The sequence below is a fragment of the Symphalangus syndactylus genome, chromosome 10 (assembly GCF_028878055.3).
Source record: "Symphalangus syndactylus isolate Jambi chromosome 10, NHGRI_mSymSyn1-v2.1_pri, whole genome shotgun sequence".
In the NCBI taxonomy this organism is placed as follows: domain Eukaryota; kingdom Metazoa; phylum Chordata; class Mammalia; order Primates; family Hylobatidae; genus Symphalangus; species Symphalangus syndactylus.
The window spans coordinates 36,566,451-36,574,110 of NC_072432.2; the positions used below are offsets into that span (position 1 = coordinate 36,566,451).

Consider the following 7,660-nt stretch of genomic DNA (forward strand, 5'->3'; position numbering starts at 1 on the left):
TTACATGAATGAAATGTCCTAGGTTGAATGTTGTTAAAGTGTTCTTTGTTTTATTTTTTTCTATCCTGATGAAAAAACGTGGCTTAAATTACATAGTACATGTAGCTGATTTCAGTATTTGCAGCTGATTTTAATAGTTTTAGTATTTGAGTTGCAAATAACTTTAGGAGGGAAATGGAGGGGGCACAGTATTGCTTATATATGTCTAATAAGATAAATTATTGACAATAATGGGAGTTAACAAGTTTGAAACATGAAAAAACAAGTCAAAGATAAATTTAGAGTGCACATTCAAATACTACACAAATAACAGGGCACTTTAGCCCAAGAACTCAACAAGCTAGCCCTAATGGGAAATGAATCCCTACTGTGCAGGGGGATGCAGCTCTTGCTGCCTTGTACCAGGGTTTGTTAGCTTCAGCACTATTGACATTTCAGATGGGTTTTTTTTGTTTTGGGGGGCTGTCCTATGTGTTGCAGAATACCTAATAGCATTCCAGGCATCTACCTGCTATATGTCAGTAGCAATCCCCTCTTCCAGTTGTAACAATCTAAACTGCCTTTAGACATTGTCAAATGTTCCCTGGGGGCAAATTCTCTCCAGCTTGAGAACCATTGCCTAAATGTCACTAAAGAGTTGAACCAATGATCTAAACAATGGTTCTGTTTTTGTGCTGACTGAGCCATTTACTAAATTACCATTGAAGAGTGGGTAAAAGCAGATTACTTGGGTTCACAATCTAACTGTGCCATTTATTAGTTATATGGCCATGGTCAAGTTTCTTGACTTCTCTGTGCTTCAGCTATTCTTATTAATAATGTGGTGAGAATGACATCCACTTTGTAGGTGTTTGTTGAGAAGATTCAATGACAACTTTTATAAAGCACAGCAATAAAGACCTGGTACCTAATGTTTTATTAAAATTTGGAATTAAATGATTACTAATTTCACTTACCTCATACTGTCTGACAGACCAATGATTCTTTCCACTTGACATTTGTGTTTCTGTTTATTAATTAATACATTGACATTCAGCTTTCTAATTGAGTCTTCTGTGATTTTGGTAGGTGTAACCCAGAGGCCCTGAATTTAGCCAACTCTTTGACCCTTGCAGCATTGAGATTCTGCAAAGCTAAGAAGACTCTGTATTGCCATTAATTAATTAAAGGCCAGGCACGGTGGCTCACGCCTGTAATCTCAGCACTTTGGGAGGCCGAGGCGGGCGGATCCCGATGTCAGGAGATCGAGACCATCCTGGCTAACATGGTGAAACCCCGTCTCTACTAAAAATACAAAAAATTAGCCAGGCGAGGTGGCGGGCGCCTGTAGTCCCAGCTACTGGGGAGGCTGAGGCAGGAGAATGGCGTGAACCCCGGGGGGTGGAGCCTGCAGTGAGCCGAGATGGCGCCACTGCACTCCAGCCTGGATGACAGAGCGAGACTCCGTCTCAAAAAAAAAAAAAAAAAAAAAAAAATTATATATATATATATATATCAGGTATGAGAGAAGTCTCTGGTTAGCCATTCCGTCAACCTTCCCTGATAATTTTGTCTCTGCCTTCTTTCAATTTCAACAAGTTATTGTTTAACTACATATGCCTTATGATGTTGCTGCTACTACTAATAATAACCATTCCCCTCCCCTCTCATGTAACCATGTGGTCATATGCATACCAATTCACCTTGTCTGTAAAATGAGAGTGTGGAGCTAAAGAGTATCTAAATTCCCTCCTGCAGTAATAGAACCATGAATGCTAATATTTATTAATAATTATCTTGACAGATTAGTATATGTGGAAGACACAGGGGCTCTGGGAATTGAGAAATGGTAGAGGTCACCTGATGGGTGAGAAATAAGCTAGAATGTGGCTTTGCAAGAGAGAACATTGGAATACACAGCCTTAAGAACGTGAGAACATTGTACTGAAAATAAACCTGTAATTCACAACTTTGTGCAGGGCTCTCTCTGTTCACAGCCATCTCTTCACAGCTGTCTCATAGCCATTCAGAGTAAAGAAAGAGCCAAGCCCTCATTACTGACATCACACCTTACTGACATTTAGAATGTGAAGAAATCACTTCCTGAAAGACAGGTGGGAGTTAAGCTTTCATTTTCTAAGGCAGGTGATAGTGTTGGAGACAACTCCTCAACTGACAGCTCAGTTTTACTGACAAGGCTGCATCCATGATCCTCCCTCTACCCTGTGAACAATGCTTTGACTTTGACAGCCCTGTTGCCACTCTGCACAACTTCAGAAAAAGGAAGAGGAATTGATGTGCACTGTCCCAGTCCAGTTGTAGTTCTGCTACCACCTAGCATACTCCCTCCATTATCTTTGAGGTCTGCAGCCTAGATTATGTCACTTCATCCATGGCCCCAGTTACATGGCTGCAATGCACTCTGGTTTTTTATATAATTTTATATTTTACTTAAAAAATATGGAGCACTTCACAAATTTACATGTCATCCTTGTACAGGGGCCATGCTAATCTTTTCTGTATTGTTCCAATTTTCATTGCTCTCTTAATAATAGCAAGCTACAATAAAACTTCTCAGAATAAGGTAACAGATAAACAACTAACTGTTATGAAGAGAAATTTTTTTTCTGCAGAGCTATGGACACTTTATTAAATTAATTCTTACATATGGGGCAACTTAGGGGGCAAAGGGCATTTATAAATGTAAATAGGAAACAGAAATTGCTTGAAGCACTGATTCCATCTAGGCATTACAAAGTTAGCATTAAAGAAATAATTATCTTCTACCTATACTATCTGCTTTCAGCAAAGGATGGAAGGAATCATGAGCTGCCTCCGATATGACTAACAAAATCAATTTTAGTTCTTGGACCAGCAGGCCTTGTTTGATCTGGGATTAAAGTGGCACTCAAAGGATTTGGTATTTTCAAATTTTAACTATGGATAACTTTTAAATTTGTTCCTACAAGCTACTTTAAGATAAAACATTGGACTTTAAGTTTCTGAAATTCAATGTTAGACTCATTTGAGAATAATTATGTTACACATTTTATTTCCTTTATTTCTAAATGAAAGTAGGAGGTTTACATTTCCATGGATGCCTTCAACTTTACTGATAAAAAAGTACTAATTATTACTGTTAGTCTGATATAGGGAAAGCTTTTCTTTTTCTTTTTCTTTTTTTTAACCTCTGGACTCTGAAGAAACAAGTAGTAGTACCCGCAGTATACAGTATCAGGAAGGGCTTATGATAAAATATATTCAACATTTTGTTTTACTCTCCTGTATTTAAATAGGGAAAATCATGAAAGAAGTAAAGCAATGAAGCCTAACCTGCTTTCGAATGGAAAATAGATTGTTTTATAAATTGAAACATTTTCCTGGTACATAGTATCTGCTCATATATCCATAACATTTGCGATCAATAACTTATTGAACAACCTGGAATTTGTTCTTTATTAAATTATTCTTCATTTTATTTAGGAAGAAAAACAATGATCCCATACTCTGATAAGCTAAGTTCAGAAAACAATAGTAAACAAAAATAGAAAAATCTTAATGATTAACTTCATAAATTTTAAAATTGCTTTATTATGAATCTCCTTTGGTTGCCCAATGATGGAAAATCTCTCAACACTACTTCTTTCTGCTGCTGCCCCCAAATTCTGTATATAATTTTGCATAAAGAAAATTAGTTATAAACTGTATTTCTTGAAAAGAGTTTAATTAATGGCTGACCTTTCATTAAGATAGAACTTCAACCTGTGCTAATGAGGATGACAAGGCAGCAGGTGCAGGAGTATGTTGGGGAGGTGAGTTTGAAGTACAGTGAGATTATGAAGTGACAGTGGACTTATGGGCTGTGGTAAAGCATACACACACACACACACACACACACACACTCTCTCTCTCTCTCTCTCTCAAGGGGATAGATTAGTAGAGTTCAAATTGTGGAAAACTTTGAAAGTTGGGCTGAGGATCATTAACTTGGTTTTGTATGGAATAGACTGCTATTGTCATATATGAGCAGAAAATGTTATATACAGGTTCCTACAATCTCTACAAATCCATTCACCATTACTGCAGCCTACATAATTAGCATTTTTTTTACAGTGGTGTAAATGGTAAGGAATGGTCTTACCATTATCCTTCAGTTTAAAATTTTTCACTTAAAATGGAAGTGTTTATGTGAAATCTGCCTGAGTGATTTTGCCTAATGGAATATGCAACTCTGATTATCTGGTGTGGCCCTTAACCTCAAGTAAGACTTCAGGAAATCCCTAAAACCGATCATGACCCAGAAAAAGTCCATGTGCATTCCAATGTTCTTGGAGAAAAAGAAAAGTCCTAATTACAATATTAAATGTATCTAGCCATACCCAAATATTTCAAGACTGAATTTTAAAAAACAATCCCCAATATTTCGCTGCCATTAAGTTTTAAAGGAAATCTTTCTTAAAAATGTAATAATCAATAAAATCTTCCTCTTTCTTTCTTTGAAATTTTATTTCCTAAATTAAATGCTTTAATTTAATATTTATTAAAAATGTTTTTAAGAATTATGACAATCAGTATACCAGATGCAATAAGTTCCTAAGTAAATAGCTTATGCAAATTTTCAAAACCTGTCACATATCCGACTTGGTCAGGACTTGCATTTCATTTTTCCCTACATATAGTATAAAACACAGAGTTATTTTGTTATTTTTGTGTTATTTAGAATGCAATTGACTTCAAAAAGCAAAAGACCCAAGAAAATATGATAGTATCCGCTTTATGCCAGGTGGATACTGTTCAAGACCTCCAATGGATGCCTGAAACCATGGATAGTCCTGAACTCTATACATGCAGACATATGATGAAGTTTAGTTTTAACTCAGGCACAGCAAGATATTAACAACAATAACTAGTAGCAAAATGGAACAATTGTAACAATATACTCTAAATAAGTTATGTAAAGGTGGTCACTCCATCTTTCTCAAAATATGTTATTGTATAGCACTCACTTATTTTCAGATGGCAGTTGACCATGGGTAACTAAATCAGGAGAAAGTGAAGCTGGATAAGCAGGGACTACTGTACATAAACAAAAAAAGCATAACATAACAAGAAGTCCAAGGTAAGACAATTGAAAAATTCATTAATGTAATGACTCCACAATGTCATCATTTGGCCTCTCTGCTCTGCTGTCTGAAATTAAATAGCTAATTCCTACATGGTTGCAAGAAGGCTGCAAAAATTTAAGGCATTAGTTCATTGCACAGTAATTTCTGAAGGCCAGAAGACAGTGAAAATTTTGCTTTAGTCTCTTTTTAAGAGTAAAGAAAACCTCCTAGAAGCCTCTAACCAAACTTCTCTTTACATTCCAGTGGGCATAAGTGCATTCCATTCACTTTCCTCCACCTAAACCAGACACTGGAAAAGAGAAAAGGATTATTGTGGAATTCTTTTGACTGTTAGACTAATGGAGACCCACATCCTAAGGAGTGATCCATATCCCAATTTTGTTCCTGTGTTGGAACAAAATTGGGATTTTGTGAGCAAAGATGGGGTTTGAAGGAATAAAAAGACATTCCATACAATACAAGAGTTGAAAAGTGACAAGATATTCATCCATACATGCACATTTTAAAATCTACTGGAGTATTTGCCACAAAGATTAAGATTCTTCTATTTAAACGTGATCAATTTTGGCCCCAGAGTTAAGGATCTCAAGTTCAGACTGTTTGAAGGAATTTAACATTATATATGTTTATAAGAAATCTGGGTTTTATATTAACTCCCATATTCCCAGTTTTTATAAAATCTGGTTTTCAAATAAAGTTGTCATCTGTTTCCCCAGCAGTTCAGAGATATAAAATATCTCATGTGAGCCCTAAATGTCACTGAAAACAGCACTCTCACTTTCCTAGGTCCTGGTTTGAAAAGGTTTCTTGAGTCATTTAAAAGCAAAAGCACAAGCAAACAAAAACTTCAGTATGGTTCCATTTGAAACAAAAATCAGTAGTAATTGCTTCAGACTTTATAGATTTTAATTGTAAATTCATCTATTTCTCAAAAGAGAAACAAAAACTTTAATATTCTTGTATCATGTGGTTATATGGCAGCAACCAAATAATTAGGCAATAAAAGCAGATTTGGGGTCATAGTGACAAAAAACACGCATCTAGTGAATGAAATGGTAGTCTGCAGCCATTGATATCTGGTAGGCTTAGCAATCCAGCCTCTGTAGACCAAAGCAATCAGGCAGCATTTTTGTAAAGTTCCATCTGCTTTTCATAAGAGTTCCTCATGCTATGCAACTGATATTTAAAGATTTTTCCTCCCCAAACTAATTTAGTATCATTTTACATATTAGAATCTACTGAATGCTAATACATGTTAGTTTCTGATTACTTTTTAGGCATGGATCCACCTTACTGGACCCAAACCATAATTAATTACAAAAAAATCTTTAGTTATTGTCATATAGAATCTAATAAGTAAAATGTTCACAGTAGTCAGAATTCATTAAAAATTTCTCCAGAAAAATACAGGGATACATACTTATACTTACGATGTGCTATCTATGAACAGATCATGCAGTTCCTAAATATTTAGTCACTTTATTTTCACAACAATTTTCTGAGGTGTGAACTACTATTCTTTTTAAAAAAATACTGTTATTAATCAACACATAATAATTGCACATAATTATAGGGCACAGTGTGATATTTTGATACATGTGTACAATATGTGATAATCAAATGAAGGTAATTAGAAAATCCATCACCTCAAACATTTATCACTTCTTTGTGTTGGGAGCATTCAAAATCTTGGCTTCTAGCTATTTGAAAATATACAATAAATTATTATTTACTATAATCACTCACGGTGCTATAGAACACTAGAACTTATTCTCCCTATTTAGCTATAATCATGTATCTTTTAACCAACCTCTCCTTATATCTCCTTTAACCCTACCCTTTCTAGCCTCTAGTAACCACTTGTCTCTCTACTTATATGAGATCAACTTTTTAAACTTCCACATATAAGCGAGAACATACGGTATTTATTTTTCTGTGCCAGAGTTATTTCACTTAATGTGCTCCAGGATCATTGATGTTGCTGCAAATAACTGGATTTCATTCTATTTTATGGCTAAGTAGTATTCCATTGTGTACATATACCACATTTTATTTTTCTATTCATCTGTTGATGGACACATAGGTTGATCCCATATCTTAGCTATTATAAATAGTCCTGCAATAAACATGGAAGTACAGATGTCTCTGTACTCACTGATTTTCTTTTTTAAGATATATATCAAATATTGGGATTCGTGGATCACATGATAGTTCTAATTTTAGGTTTTTGAGGAACGTCCATACTGTTTTCTGTAATGGCTACACTAATTTGCATTCTCACCAATAGTGTATGAGTTCCCCTTTCTCTGCTTCCTTGACAGTATTTGTTATTTTTTTTTATCTTTTTGATAATAGCCATTCTAACCAGGTGAGATGATATCTCTTTGTTGTTTTGGTTTGCATTTCTCTGACAATTAGTGATGCTGAGTATTTTTTAATATGCTTATTGGTCATTTGTATATCTTCTTTTAAGAAATGTCTATTCAATCATGCTATGGTTAACATTTGTCGTCCGCAAAACTCAGGTTGGAATTTAATTTCCAATGTGACAGCAT

General features: G+C 35.1%; 1 non-coding gene across 1 annotated transcript; it reads right to left on the minus strand.

Moving 5' to 3' along the window:
- Positions 1–2,433: 2,433 nt before the first annotated feature.
- Positions 2,434–2,535, minus strand: LOC129492488 (U6 spliceosomal RNA). The gene has a single exon (XR_008660915.1). It is a non-coding gene; the product is annotated as a U6 spliceosomal RNA (small nuclear RNA).
- Positions 2,536–7,660: the final 5,125 nt, after the last annotated feature.